At 43.4% G+C, this 16,631-nt stretch overlaps 1 pseudogene; it reads left to right on the top strand.

Moving 5' to 3' along the window:
* LOC132820029 (sodium- and chloride-dependent neutral and basic amino acid transporter B(0+)-like) overlaps positions 1 to 16,631 on the top strand; it is a 41,740-nt pseudogene that overhangs the window by 21,188 nt on the left and 3,921 nt on the right.

Raw genomic sequence — 16,631 nt, forward strand, 5'->3', positions numbered from 1 at the left:
GTATTTCAGTGATATCAGCTGTTTTCACATGTACTCAGTAACTGTAAAAGGTGATCAAATTCACAGGATGAAAAAATAAAGAAGGCATTAGTGTTCTGGTCCTTTCTTTTTGCAGTTGTTTAATGTTGTGCAGTGATCATGTCATATTGATATCTTGCTGTGATTCTGAGTTTATTCTCAGATAATCCACTCTTACAATAGGACTGGGAAACAGGACCACGGTTCAGTTTATTATGTCATAAAATTGCTCAGCAGACACATTCGTTATCGCGGTTAGTTGTTACAGGGAAGCATAGCTGCTCTCCCTTCGCAATATGTACTGCACACTGAACAAGTCTATAGCTGTCAGTGACATGTATTATATCAAGGTTATATGCTCATCAGCATGTTCTTCTTAAAATGATATTACTATATTCCTATAACATACATGAATGAAAATAAATATATCTCAGACTGGTTGTGAGAACTATCACTCCAAAAATAGGTCACTGTGCTTAGGAGTTTAAGAATTGAACTGTTTAAGACTTTAAGTGGTTGTATAATGAATCAATAATTTAATAATCCTTCCAGATCTCATGATCTTCTTTCTGTCCTGTGATCTAGATTTATCAACTGACTGTTCTTGGCTCACTGATATTTTGGTGACTTTCCTTTTGTTAAAGAGGAGATTATTTTCATGGTTGCGTTCAACATTTTCATTCCCTGAGTTTACCTCTGGTGGTGTTCTGTGCACAGTCAGAATGCTCAATGTTAGAATGTTGTACAATTCCCCAAATTATTTTCTATTCCTCTTTCTCATTGTTCCATTAGATATTGTGACTCCTTGGGTTTAAGGCTCACTGCACTTTCTGAGTACTTCTGTGGGTGACCATGTTCCCTGGATGGGATGTATGATTCAAACCTTTTACCACTCTCACAAACTAGATAATTCCACACCCAGATGTCAAATGAGTGCTGTTTTTATTCTGCCTGAATGTTCAAGATGTTTATCCCATATTTACAGGAAATTGGACTGTTCATGACTTGGCAAATGTGTCCTGACTTGCTTTTTAATGTGATTGTTGCTGGTAATAGAAAGCCCATACCTAGACGTATTGTTATGAAGTGTGACATGGCAATATGGAGATGGTGTCCAGTTGCTCATTTCATGACGGATGGCTGAATAGTATGAACCATTTCATTCAGCAAAAATATTGGGTCTGGGATAATGTGGTGAGGCTGTCACATGATTTAGACCCCATGTAGTACACATCCAAGGTATCCTAGGTCCATAAATATTTATCAGTGCAGTATGATCCAATTTCAGATATTTTCTCCAGGTACACAATGCACTTTATACTTATGGTGATTACCATGGGTGTAGTTGAGTAATCCTTCCAATGTCTGGTGGTTGGAAAATTGGAATATTACTCAGTGACTTGGTGAAAATTGTCACCGTGGATGGTAAGTAAATCTGTTACAAGCTTCAACCAAAGATATATTGGAATCTTGTGAGGGTAGAGAAATTTTTTTTCTGTTGATGTGGTGGCTGACTTTGACATGCCTGATACACCCTCACAGTCTTCTCGATTTTTCTGTTGTGAACTGAGCAATACACAGTGAGCTGTACAGGGGCCTTTTTCACCCTATGCCCATATGCCCCTGGTATAATGAGGCAATAGAGTTTACTAAAGAGCTTCAGCTACAAGCATCTGTTTATGTTTGAAAAGCATGCCTCTTGAGGGTCCCTGGCTCAGCCTTGTCTGGCTAAATCCCTTGGAGCACATCTGGCATGTTTTGTATCCCATCGGGCCGGACTGATAATAACTTTCCAAAATGCCCTCAGTTGTGAAAATCATTCAGTGTCTTTTTTCTACTCTGTTGACCAATATTCATCTGGATTTGGGATATTGATGATGTTTTCCTTATTTAATGTTTTTTGTAAGTCAGGCCAAACAGCCATTGTCTAATTTTGGCGTTTGGTACTCCTCTCCATTGTGTCTGAAGTAAGCCCAGATTGTACAAATATAAAAGTTATATCCCTGAACTTTTATGAGACATTGTTGTAGTCCTTGATGGTGCACTTTTCCAGTGGTTATGTCAAATATTGGGGATTGTTTTTTGTTCCTTCAATGAATCAATTTCTAAAAAACCTGTTACATATGAACATTTGGGATAGTGCATACCAGAAAAATGTTTCTGTCCTCTTGTTCAAACAGTTTAGATTGTTATTATGATAGAATATTGGATCCAAAAGCAATGAATTTAACCATTAGTATGCCTCCTCCTCTACATTATATACCCTCCCCACCTCTCCTAGCCTTCTCCCTTTTCACCGATGTTCCTTCTGTTTCTCTTCAGTCTCCTCCTGTGATGATCAGCTCCTCCACTATCCCCTATGATATTCCTGCTTATCCACCACCACCACACTGTTTTCTTTTGGCTCAGTTGGCTGGATGGTTGGTTTTAAAGAGAGTGATGCTGGAAAAGCACAGCCGGTCAGGCAGCATCTGAGGAGCAGGAGAGTTGATGTTTCGACCATAAGCTCTTTAACAGGAAGATGATTCCAGCACCACACGTTTTGACTCTGATTTCCAGTATCTGTAGTCCTCACTTTCTCCTGGATGGCTGATTTACAATGGGGGGGGGGAGTGGGGGGGGGGGGGGGGAGAGGGGGCACCAACAACACAGGTTCAACTTCTGCATTGACTGAGGTTACCAACAAACAATAAAAATGTGAATTAAGAAGATTGATAATCCAACCATCAATAAATCGTTTTGGAGGTTTGACAACTCATTCTGACCTGGTGATTGTATACCGATTTGAAGAGAAGTGTGTTATTTTCAGTTGCTCTTGACTGGTAACTCAGTTGCCTTGATGTTAGATGCTGCAACTCAGCATCATGTCATGATCATCGGCATCAGAATTTTCTCCCTCACTGTCTGCAAACATGCTTAGCTTAGCCTAGCCTTAGGGGAGACAATGGCCTACTGGTATTATCGGTAGACTGTTAATCCAGAGATCCAGGGAATGTTTTGGGAATCCAGGTTTGAATCCTGCCACGGCAGATGGTATAATTTGAATTCAATAGACTCTGGAATTAAGAGTCTAATGAATTCAAATGAATCCATTGTTGATTGTTAGAAACACCCCTTTGGTTCACTAATGTCCTTTACGGAAGGAAACTTCAATTATTACTTGGTCGGGCCGACATGAGAAAGTGAGGACTTCAGATGCTGGAGATTAGAGTCAAAAAGTGTGGCGCTGGAAAAGCACGGCTGGTCAGACAGCATCTGAGGAGCAGTAGAGTCGATGTTTTGAGCTTAAGCCCTTAATCAGAAATGAAGAGCTTGTGCTCAAAACGTCAACTCTCTCTTTTCGCAGCAGAGAGCGGCGGGAGCTGGGCGGAAGTTCAGGCGGAGCGCAAAGTCGGTCGGGAAGGTAAGTGATTTGCTATTAGAGTGGGTGTGTTAAGAACCTAAATTAAGAGTCCACAGGCTTGCTACAAAACAAGGGTCTAAGGAAGTTTTTAATCGAAGAGTGAGGCTTCAGCTCAGGAGTCTTTGAAAAGGAGGTTGAGTGAAGTGATTACGCCACAGTTGAAGAGGGTGAAGACATGACTGCCCAGCTGGTTCAGTGCGCTATGTGCTTGATGTGGGAGGTCAACGACTCTGGTGTGTCTGACTCGTACATGTGCGGAAAGTGTGTGCACATTCAGCTATTGACCGAGCATATTGCAGCGCTGATGAAAGAACTCGAGGACCTTAGGCTCATCCGAGGGAATGAGATCTTTCTGGACAAGACCTTCAGCGAGGTTATTACACCAATCATGCCAGAAGAGAGCAGAAGAGAGCAGACGATGAGGAAGGCAGAGAGGAGACAGGTGCAAGAGACCCCGGAGAAGTACCTGTCAGGAACAAGTTGAAGCTGTTGGAAACAGTGGAGACTGATGACACTGCCAGTCCGCGAGGCGGCCAGGTCTGTCAATCAAAAGTTGGCGCAGAGGCAGAGCGGAAGAGTCGGACATCGCATAGAGCCGTGGTAATAGGGGACTCCATCGTGAGAGGAACTGACCGGGGTTTTTGTGGCAGCAGACGGGATTTAAAGATGGTGTGTTGTCTTCCTGGTGCCAGGGTGAAAGACATCGCGGACAGAGTGCAGGAAATCCTCAAGGACGAGGGTGAAGAGCCAGAGGTGGTGGTACATGTCGGCACAAATGATGTCGGGAAGAAGAGGAGGCACATACTACAGCGGGACTTTGGAGAACGAGGAAGAAGGCTGAAAAGCAGGACGTCCAAGGTGGTTATCTCTGGTTTGCTTCCAGTTCCTCGGCTGGTGAGGCCAGAAACAGGGAGATAATGGACTTGAATGTGTGGTTGGGGAACTGGTGCAGGAAGCAAGGATTTAAGTTCTTGAATCACTGGGGTACATTTTGTGGCAAACATAAATTCTACAAGAGAGACGGTTTGCACCTTAACAGGTTAGGGATCAGCATTCTGGCAGGCAGGTTTTCTACTGCAACACCGCTACATTTAAACTAAGTAGCGGGGGGGGGACAAACTGGATGTACAAAAAGGAAGTTGAAGGAAAAGTTAGAACAAGAGAAGTCAAGAAAGACAACTGTATCAATGAGGCAGAAAATTCAAAAAGGGATCATGCTGTAAGGTTGAGTGGAATAGGGGTTGATGGGAAGGGTGAGAGCAGTAACAAATTAAAAATGCTGTATATGAACGCACGAAGCATTAGAAATAAGATGGATGAGCTTGAGGCTCTTTTGGAAATTGGCAGATACGATATTGTGGGGATAACTGAGACGTGGCTTCAAGTGGACAGGGCCTGGGAAATGAATATTCAAGGCTACACGTGCTATCGTAAGGACAGACTGACGGGCAGAGGGGTGGAGTGGCCTTGTTGGAAAGGGACGATATTCAGTCCCTTGCGCGGGGGACCTAGAGTCAGGGAATGTAGAGTCAGTGTGGATAGAGCTGCGAAATACTAAGGGTAAACGACCCTCTTGGGAGTCATCTACAGGCCCCCAAACAGTAGTCTGGATGTCGGATGTAAGTTGAATCAGGAGCTGAAATTGACCTGTGGTAAAGATGTTACTACAGTTGTTATGGGGAATGTTAACATGCAGGTAGACTGGGAGAATCAGGATGGTATTGGACCTCAAGAAAGAGACTTTATGGAGTGCTTCAGAGATGGATTCTTAGAGCAGCTGGTGCTGGAGCCGACCAGGGAGAAGGCAATTCTGGATCTAGTATTGTGTAATTAACCAGAATTGGTCAGAGACCTCGAAGTGAAGGAGCCATTGGGAAGTAGTGACCATAATACATTAAGTTTCAATCTGCAATTTGAGAGGGAGAGGGTACAGTCGGAAGTGACAGTACTTCTGTTGAATAAAGGGAACTATGGAGCTATGAGGGAGGAGCTGGCCAAAGTTCAATGGTGCAATACCTTAGCAGGGATGACCGTGGTGGAACAATGGCAGATATTTCTGTGTATAATGCAGAAGTTGCAGGATCAGTTCATTCCTAAAAGGAAGAAAGATCCAGGAGGAGGCATGGGTGGCCGTGGCTGACGAGGGAAGTTAAGAAACATATAAAGTTAAAAGAGAAAAAGTATAACATAGCAAAGATAAGTGGGAAAACAGAGGACTGGGAAGCTTTTAAAGAACAACAGAGGATTACTAAGAAGGAAATACGCAGAGGAAAAATGAGATACGAAGGTAAACTGGCCAATAATATAAAGGAGGATAGTAAAAGCTTTTTCAAGTATGTGCAAGGCAAAAAAATGGTTAGGACTAAAATTGGGCCCTTGAAGACAGAAACAGGGGAATATATTACAGGGAACAAAGAAATGGCAGAAGAATTAAATGGGTACTTCAGATCTGTGTTCACTGGGGAAGACACAAGACTGGGGAAGACCCTGAGGTAGCAGTGACCGAAGGACCTGAACTTAAGGGAATCTGTATTTGCCAGGATTTGGTGTTGGAGAGACTGTTAGGTCTGAAGGTTGATAAGTCCCCGGGCCTGATGGTCTACATCCCAGGGTACTGAAGGAGGTGGCTCGGGAAATCGTGGATGCGTTGGTGATTATTTTCCAGAATTCGATAGATTCGGGATCGGTACCTGAGGATTGGAGACTGGCTAATGTTATACCACTTTTTAAGAAAGGTGGGAGAGAGAAAGCAGGAAATTATAGACCAGTTAGTCTGACCTCAGTGGTGGGAAAGATGCTGGAGTCTATTATAAAGGATGAGATTACGGCACATCTGGATAGTAGTAACAGGATAGGACAGAGTCAGCATGGATTTATGAAGGGGAAATCGTGCTTGACTAATCTTCTGGAGTTTTTTGAGGATGTAACTCTGAAGATGGATAAGGGAGATCCAGTAGATGTAATGTACCTGGACTTTCAGAAAGCTTTTGATAAAGTTCCACATAGGAGGTTAGTGAGTAAACTTAGGGCGCATGGTATTGGGGGCAAAGTACTAGATTGGATTGAAAATTGGTTGGCTGACAGGAAACAAAGGGTAGTGATAAACGGCTCCATTTCGGAATGGCAGGCAGTGACCAGTGGGGTACCGCAAGGATCCGTGTGGGACCGCAGCTTTTTACAATAGATGTTAATAATATAGAAGATGGCATCAGCGATAACATTAGCAAATTTGCTGATGATACAAAGCTGGGTGGCAGGGTGAAATGTGATGAGGATGTTAGGAGATTACAGGGTGACCTGGACAAGTTAGGTGAGTGGGCAGATGCATGGCAGATGCAGTTTAATGTGGATAAATGTATGGTTATCCACTTTGGTGGCAAGAACAGGAAGGCAGATTACTACCTCAATGGAATTAATTTAGGTAAAGGGGCAGTACAGAGAGATCTGGGTGTTCTTGTACACCAGTCAATGAAGGCAAGCATGCAGGTACAGCAGGTAGTGAAGAAAGCTAATAGCATGCTGGCCTTCATAACAAGAGGGATTGAGTACAGAAGCAACGAGGTGCTTCTGCAGCTGTACAGGGCCCTGGTGAGACCACACCTGGAGTACTGTGTGCAGTTCTGGTCGCCAAATTTGAGGAAAGACATTCTGGCTATTGAGGGAGTGCAGCGTAGGTTCACAAGGTCAATTCCTGGAATGGAGGGATTACCTTACACTGAAAGACTGAAGCGACTGGGCTTGTATACCCTTGAGTTTAGAAGACTGAGAGGGGATATGATTGAGACGTATAAGATTATGAAAGGATTGGACACTCTGGCAGCAGGAAACATGTTTCCGCTGATGGGTGAGTGCCGAACCAGAGGACACAGCTTAAAAATACGGGGTAGACCATTTAGGACAGAGATGAGGAGAAACTTCTTCACCCAGAGAGTGGTGGCTGTGTGGAATGCTCTACCCAAGAGGGCAGTGGAGGCCCAGTCTCTGGATTCATTTAAGAAAGAGTTGGATAGAGCTCTCAAAGATAGTGGAATCAAGGGTTATGGAGATAAGGCAGGAAGCGGATACTGATTAGGAATGATCAGCCATGATCATATTGAATGGCGGTGCAGGCTCGAAGGGCTGAATGGCCTACTCCTGCACCTATTGTCTATTGTCTATTGTCTCCTGCTCCTTGGATGCTGCCTGACCAGCTGTGCTTTTCCAGCACCACACCTTTTGACTCTATGACTGGGTTAGAAAATATAAATCTTTTATTCAAAAAGAAAGAAATACAGAGCAGTTAACTTACTATCTATCATAAGTAAAATGTTAGCAATTATTATTAAGGAATTTGTGGCATGACAATGTAGGTTTTGAAGTAGTCAAATAGAGCCAGTACGGTCTTGTGAAGGGAGAGAACATATTTCACCAATTTGTTAGAATTATTTCAGAAATAATATGAGTGTTTGGATAATGGGGAAATGGTGGATGTACTTTTTCTTATATTTCCAGAGGCATTTGATAAAGTGTCACATTAATATTTATTGTAGAACATAGGAGCTCATGGTACAGGGGTTAGCATATTGACATGGACAGAAAATTAGCTGGCTAATAGTAAACAGAGAGTCAGCACAAATGTGTTTTTTTTTCAGGTTCTCATGATGTAACAAGTGGCGTGCCTCAGGGTCAATTCTGGCATTTGAATGATTTACAATTTACATCAATGACATAGATGAAGCAGTAGAAGACACAGTTACCAAAGTTGCTGATGACATAAATTGGAAAGTAATTTTCAAGGAAGACATAAGGGGGCTATAAAAAGAGAAAGATGGTTTAAGTCGGTGGGCAAAGATGTAGCAAATGGAGTATAATGTAGGAAAACATGAAGTGTTTCCCTTTTAGCAGGAAGAATAAAAAATAAACATCATATCAAAATGATTAGAGATTGCAGAACTCTGAGAGACAGAAGGATGCGTGACAATCAAAAGTTACTGTGCAGATGCAGCATATAGAGTCATAGAGATGTATAGCATGGAAACAGACCCTTTAGTCCAATCTGTCCATGCTGACCAGATATCCCAACCCAATCTAGTCCAACCTGCCAGCACCCAGCCCATATCCCTCCAAACCCTTCCTTTCATATACCCATCCAATTGCCTTCTGAATGTTGCAATTGTACCAGCCTCCACCACTTCCTCTGGTAGCTCATTCCATACACGTACTACCCTCTGTGTGGAAAAAAGTTGCCCCTTAGGTCTCTATTATATCTTTCCCCTCTCACCCTAAACCTAGGCCCTCCAGTTCTGGACTCCCTGACCCCAGGGAACTTTGTCTATTTATCCTATCTATGCCCCTCATAATTTTGTACACCTCTATAAGATCACCCTCAGCCTCCGACGTGCCAAGGAAAACAGCCCCAGCCTGTTCAACCTCTCCCTATAGCTCAAATCCTCCAACCCTGGCAACATCCTTGTAAATCTTTTCTGAACCCTTTCATATTTCACAACGATGGCACAGTGGTTAGCACTGCTGCCTCACAGCGCCAGAGACCCGGGTTCAATTCCCGCCTCAGGTGACTCTCTGTGTGGAGTTTGCACATTCTCCCCGTGTCTGTGTGGGTTTCCTCCGGGTGCGCCGGTTTCCTCCCACAATCCAAAAATGTGCAAGTTAGGTGAATTGGCCAAGTTAAATTGCCCATAGTGTTAGATGAAGGGGTAAATGTAGGGGAATGGGTCTGAGTGGGTTGCGCTTTGGCGGATCGGTGTGGACTTGTTGGGCCGAAGGGCTTGTTTCCACACTGTAAATAATCTAATCTAATCTTTCCAATAGGAAGGAGACTAGAATTGCACACAATATTTCAACAGTGGTCTAACCAATGTCCTGTACAGCCGCATCATGACCTTCTAACTCCTGTACTCAATACTCTAACCAATAAAGGAAAGCATACCAAATGCCTTCTTCACGATCCTATCTACCAGCGATTCCACTCCAAGGTCTCTTTGTTCAGTAACACTCCCTCCGCCCTTACCATTAAGCATATAAGTCCTAAGATTTGCTTTCCCAAAATGCAGCACCTCGCATTTATCTGAATTAAACTCCATCTGTCACTTCTCAGCCCATTGGCCCATCTGATCAAGATCCTGTTGTAATCTGAGGTAACCTTCTTCGCTGTCCACTACACCTCCAATTTTGGTGTCATCTGCAAATTTACTAACTGTACCTCTTACGCTCACATCCAAATCATTTATATAAATGACAAAAAGTAGAGGACCCAGCAGCAATCCTTGTGGCACTCCACTGGTCACAGGCCTCCAGTCTGAAAAACAACCCTCCAATATATTAGGAAAAACGAAGAGTGTGCTGCTGGAAAAGCACAGCAGATCAGGCAGAATCCAACGAGCAGGAAAATCAATGTTTTGGGTATGAGACCTTCATCAGGAGTGAGGCTGGTGGCCCAAGAGGGCTGACAGATAAATGAGAGAAGGAGTGGGCTGGGGTAAGGTAGCTGAGAATGCGATAGGTAGATGAAGTTGGGGGTGAAGGCGATAGGTCAGAGAGGAGGATGGAGTAGATAGGTGGGAAGGAAGATGGACAGGTAGGACAGGTCAAGAGGGTGGTGTCCAGTTGGAAAGTTGCATCTGGGATAAGGTGGGGGGAGGGAAAATGAGGAAACTGGTGAAATCCACATTGATCCTATGTGGTTGGAGGGTCCCAATGTGGAAGATGAGGCATTCTTCCTCCAGGCATCGGGTGGTTAGGGTTTGGCGGTGGAGGAGGCCCAGGCCTTGCATGTCCTTAGTGAATGGGGAGTTAAAGTGTTCGGCAATGGGGCAATGGGATTGTTTGAGCGTGTGTCCTGGAGATGCCCTCTGAAACGTTCTGCAAACTGGAGTTCTGTCTCCCCGATGTAGAGGAGACCACATTGGGAGCAACAGACATAGTAGATGATGTGTGTGGAAGTGCAGATAAATCTCTGACAGATGTGGAAGGCTCCTTTGGGGCCTTGGACGGAGGTAAGTGGGGAGGCGTGGGTGGAGTTCTGCAATTCTTTTGGTGGCAGGGGAAGGTGCCAGGATAGGAGGGTGGGTTGGTGGGGGCATGGACTGAACAAGGGAGTTGCAGAAGGAATGGTCTTTATGGACCATGGATAGGGGTGGGGAGGGAGATATATTACCTAGTGCATTCTCAGCTATCCTCCCCCCAGCCTCATCCCTCTCCCATTTATCTCTCAGCCCCCTTGGCCCACAAGCCTCATTCCTGATGAAGGGCTTATGCCCAAAACATCAACTCTCCTGCTCCTCAGATGCTGCCTGACTGGCTGTGTTTTTCCAGCACCGCACTCTTCAACTTTGATCTCCAGCATTTGCAGTCCTCACCTATATATTTGGGAAAGCTAATATAACTTTATCATTTGCTGCAAGGCTGAGTGGATACAAAAGTAGAGATGTTAAGCTTCAGTTATACAGTGCACTGATGGTTCCATAATGTGAGAGTCTGTATACAGTATTGCTTGTATTATGGAAAGAAGGACGCAAATATATTCAAAGCAATTCATAACAGCGGTAACCTTATTAAATTATGTGGAGGTGCCAGTGTTGGACTAGGATGTACAAAGTTGAAAATCACATATCACCAGGTTATAGTCCAACACGTTCTTTTGGAAGCACTAGCTTTCAAAAGTTTGCTTTGAATTCTATGTCATACGATCTTATACTCCATAACCACCTGATGAAGGAGCGGCGGTCAGAAAGCTAGTGCTTCCAAATAAACCTGTTGGATCATAACCTGGTGTGTGATTTTAACCTTATTAAATGGTGGAGTAAGCCCCAGGGACAGGATGGCCTACTCCTGAGCCATGTTCCCTTATTCAGATATTTGTGTTGAATGGGAATGTAGTTCAGATACTGAGTGGGGAGAGTTGGTAATTTCACAAATCCCATTAATGCAATGTTCCCAGGCAGTTAAAACTGGAGGCAAAGAGTTAAGATGTACATGAGGGGTCATGATGTCTAAATCTAGGATGTATTTAGATTAGATTAGATTACTTACAATGTGGAAACAGCCCTTCGGCCCAACAAGTCCACACCAACCCTCCGAAGAGCAACCCACCCAGACCCATTCCCCTACACCTAACACTACAGACAATTTAGCATGGCCAACTCACCTAACCTGCACATTTTTGGAGTGTGGGAGGAAACCAGAACACCCGGAGAGTGCTCACGCAGACACAGGGAGAATGTGCAAACTCCACACAGACAGTTGCCTGAGGCGGGAATTGAACCTGGGTCTCTGGCGCTGTGAGGCAGTAGTGCTAACTACTGAGCCACCATGCCGCCCATAGGGTCATAAAGTCAGAGATGTACAGCACAGAAACAGATCCTTCATCCATGGTATCAGATATCCTAAATTAATGTAGTCTTATTTGCCAGCATTGGGCCCATATCACTCTAGACTATTCCTATTTATATATCCATCCAAAAGCCTTTTAAATGTTGTAATTATACCAGCCTCCAAAAACTTCCATACACACACCACCTTCTGCATGAAACTGCGCCCCAAGGTCTCTTTGTTCAACAACGCTCCCCAGGACCTTAACATTAAGTGTATAAATTCTGCCCTAACTTACTTTTCGAAAATGCAGCACCTCACATTTATCTAAATTAAACCCCATCTGTCACTCCTCAGCCCATTGGCCCAGCTGATCAAGGTCCAATTGGACTCTGAGGTAACCTCTTCACTTATTTGATCACGTGAGATCACATTTGGAACACTGCAGGTAAATTCTGATCTCCCCATTTCAAAAATGACTTTCAGGTGAGAATGGAGAAGAGGGAACAGCAACATAATTGAATCCCACACACAAATGAATGAGGGAATATTGAGCATCGAGTTAGAATTGTGTTGGAACAGTTCTGAAGATGAGTTGTACCAGACTGGAATCAATATGTTAGTTTCTTTCTCCACAGATACTGCCAGACCTGCTGATTTTTTCCAGGAATTTCTGTGTTTGTTTCAGATTTCCAGCATCTGTAGTATTTTGCTTTAGTTATGATGTGGAAGTGACAATGTTGGACTGGAGTGGACAATTTCAGAAGTCATACGATGTCAGGCTATAATCCAACAGGTTTATTTGAAATCAGAAGCTTTCAGAGCACTGCTCCTTCATCATCTGATGAAGAAGCTTGTGATTTCAAATAAATCTGTTGGAATATAACCTGACATTGTGACTTCTGAATTTGCTTTAGTTAGAATTGTGCTTTTATTATAAGCACTTACATGTATACATTTTTCAAATCTCATCAAAGTCTGAATTTGAAAGTAAGAGTACGATCATTTTCCTGTGTAACATTTTTGAATTTTCCATTTAATTTTAGGCTGGGATTTACTGGCTAAATTTAATGGATCATTACGTTACGGACTGGATTCTCGTTATAACAGCTCTCCTGCAACTCATCGGTCTCAGCTGGATCTATGGTCAGTCAATCATAAAAGAGACCAAACAAATAAACATATTAAATTTAAAGTACTTTGTGAAAATTAAGGTTTCTTTAATAAAATCAGACCAAATGAATCAGATGCTGGCAGACGTGTATCAGAATTCACTTGCTCTTCCTGACAATGAAACCTAATTGGTTCCAGAAACCAGCATGAAACACACAACATCATTTTTTGCATCCTTCACTCAGGATCCACTTGTTTTTGCTGGATTTCAGCCAATTTTACTACAGTCATTGTCTTGTTAATTGCTGATACTTGTATTATTGCACAAATCCAAGATCACATAGGGAGTTTATCTTTCTGCTGTTAGATTGCTTCACAAATATGTGATGTACAAAGGTTCCTGACTGACCTTCAGTAGCAGTGATAATATTAGCAGCCAGCTTGCAGTTACTGTGTGTTTGTTGTATGTAGTGAGGCAGCACAGAGCCCAGACTGTGTAAGTATGAGTTTTATAGCAATATAAGTACTTAAGACAATGAGACCATAAGACAGAGGAGTTGAAGTAGGCCATTCACCCCACTGATTTTGCGCCACCATTCAATGAGGTCATGGCTGATTTGACTATCCTTCACTCCACTTTCCTACCATTTCCCCACAATGTTTGATTCCTTTACTGATTTACAATCTATCTTACATGAATAGACTTATATACCTAGCCTCAACAGCACTCTGTGGTAAAAAGAATACCACTGCACTCTAAGAGCAAAAAGTCTTCCTCATCTCTGTCTTAAATATGTAACCTCTTGGTTCTCAGGAGATGCCTTCTGGTCCCAGACTCTAGCATAAGTGAAAACAGCCTCTATTCCTATATCTGATCAAGCACAATCGTTAACAATCATATACTTTTCAAAATAGATCGCCTCTTATTCCACGAAATTCAAAAGAGCTCAAGCCCAAACTACTCGAACACTCCTGAAAAGAAAATCTCTCCATATCCGAAATTAATCTCATGAACCTTCTTTGGACTGCCTCCAAAGCCAATATATTTTTTTTGAGGGGGAGATGATGACCTGATGATATAATCGCTGGATTGTTAACCCAGGTACTGCCTTAGGGATCCAGGCTCGAATCCCATCATGGCAAATGGTGCAATTTGAATCATAAAATCTCTGCAATGTGGAAGCGGGCCATTTGGCCCAACGAGTGCACACCAACTCTTTGATGAGCATCCTACCCAGACCCAGACCCTACCCTATCCCCGTAATCATGCATTTCCCATGCCTAACCAGCCTAGCCTGCACATCCGTGGACATTATAGAGGAAATTAGCACGGCCAGTCCAACCAAGCTGCATAACTTTGGACTGTGGGAGGAAACTGGAGCACCTGGAGGAAACCCATACAGACATGGGGAGAATGTGCAAAATCCACACAGACAGCCACCTGAGGCTGGATTTGAACCCAGGTCCGTGGTGCTGTGAGGCAACATTGCTCACCACTGAATCACTGTGCTGTCCCGTTTTATTGAATTCAATAAAAATCTAGAATTAAGAGTCCAATTATGACCTTGAATCAATGTCAATGATTGAAAAAACCCCTCTGGTTTGCTAATGTCCTTCAGGGAAAGAAACTGCTATCCTTACCTGGTCTGGACAACATGTGACTCTGGACACATAGCAGTATGGTTGACTCGTAACTGCTCTCTGGGATGGACGATAAATTCTACTGAGCCAGTGGCATCCTCATCCCATGGAGGAATAGAAACTGTTCCGAATATTCCAGCCATGGTCTCACTAGTGCCTTGAACATTTATAACAAAGCTTACCTATTTTTGTATTCTGTTTGCTTTGAAATAAAGGCCAACTATCCATTTTCCTTCCCTCATACCCATAAAATTTAAAGGCCAGGCTTTTCAGATTTATGCACAAGGAACCCCAAATCCTTCTGTGCTGCAGCTTTCTGCAGTCTTTTCAGTCAAATAATATTCAACTCCTCTATTCCTCCCGCCAAAGTGTATTACTCACATTTTTCCACTTTATATTCTACCTGGCTAGTTTTTGTTCTTTCACATAACCTGTTGTATCTCTCAATAGAATCTTTGTGTCATCCTCACCAAATGCCCTCCCACCTATTTTTGTGATCTGGAAACTTGGTGATTGTATATTTACTTTCTTCATTCCAGTCATAATCGAGGCCCTAGCTCTAATCTCTGTCATACAGTTACAGGTTGCCATCCTGAAAATGTCCCCACTTTGGGTGGCACAGTGGCCCAGTGGTTAGCACTGCTACCTCACAATAATTCTGTGTTGTTTTGTATCTTGAGGACCACAATAGCACAGAATTACTGAGCTGAAACCAATAGCTGAGTTCTGTAGCCATGAAGATGGCCTCAACCACGATCTTGGTTACAAGTCGTACTACATGTGACCCCATTACACTGTTCTGTACCTGTAAGATCTTCCTTACTGTCCAGTTTTGACACCATCACCTTGATAACTTATTATGATCTCTCTACCTTATTTAATGTGTACAGTTTTGGATTAGTACTTGTTACTTTGGTTAGACCCTCGGCGTGTGACTCTTATACCTACCATGTTATTCCAGTCATTTGGTTTGTCTCCAGAACTACCTTATTTTAATATTTTGTAATTATCTCTCTTCCTTAATGAATCAGATTATAGATCATCCCTTCACCTGCTATTCAGCTGTTGACACTTTATTCACACCATCTGACACTCTTGATCACCTGCAGAGACCTATTATTCAGTCTGTCAACACTCCACTCACACCACTTGTATGATATTTTGATCTCTCTGATTATAAACTCTGTGTCTGTGTGCTTCTCTTTACTTCACCTGACGAAGGGGCAGTGCTCCGAAAGCATTTGATTTCAAATAAACTTTTGGACTATAATGTGGTGCCATGTGACTTCTGACCTTGTCCACCCAGGCCAACACTGCAGCTCCATATGTTGTGGTTACAACTTCATTAAAAGCCCGTTAAGTATCCATACAAACACTGTCAGTCTAGAACAACCCTACAGTGTTACTTATATTGATCCCAGACATAGCAGGCAGGCAGGGGAAGGAGTGTCCTGCCTGATGAGTAGGGATCTAAAGGTTCTACTGCATAGTGTGGTGTTGAGGTGGGATTTCTTCTTACCCCTGGATTGGTAAGATCAGGGCATGACATGACAACCTGGTCCGAGGTTGCCACCTGGATCAGTGCAATCTCAGCCATCTGGAGGAATACCCAGCAGTGAAAGAAGGAAGTCAATGATCTTCTCCACTTTGCTAGTAAGTGCTACCATGTTTGTTATCTCACCCTCACCGTAACTCTCTTGCTATACCCACCTTCCACTGAGTCTCATGCCCTACCAATCTCACTACAGCTTGCAATCTGTCCCCCTCCGCTCACTCACACCTACCCCAATCCCAGACACCATTAATCCTGCAGTCCCTCTGCACTGCTTGTTCACTCAGGATATCTCCCAGCTGCACCTACAGTAACAATTGGGACACGCCCTTTCATCTCCATTAATACCTGCCTCTGTCTCATTTCAGGAAGTAAGCAGCCCACAGTAGAGCAGAAAGACTCAAGCCAGGTGGTGGGCTGACCTTCATTCAGTTCCTAACCCCTTACGTGGAGTAAACACTAATGTTGACCACCCTGAGCAGCTGGTTGCCCATGTCTAAGCACATGGAATTGGTATCAGAGACTGCCCATGACTTACTGTGCCAGCACCCCATTACACCCTCCTTGATTTGACAGAGTCCTGTTGACAACCACAAC

This window comes from Hemiscyllium ocellatum, chromosome 11, assembly GCF_020745735.1.
Source record: "Hemiscyllium ocellatum isolate sHemOce1 chromosome 11, sHemOce1.pat.X.cur, whole genome shotgun sequence".
In the NCBI taxonomy this organism is placed as follows: Eukaryota; Metazoa; Chordata; class Chondrichthyes; order Orectolobiformes; family Hemiscylliidae; genus Hemiscyllium; species Hemiscyllium ocellatum.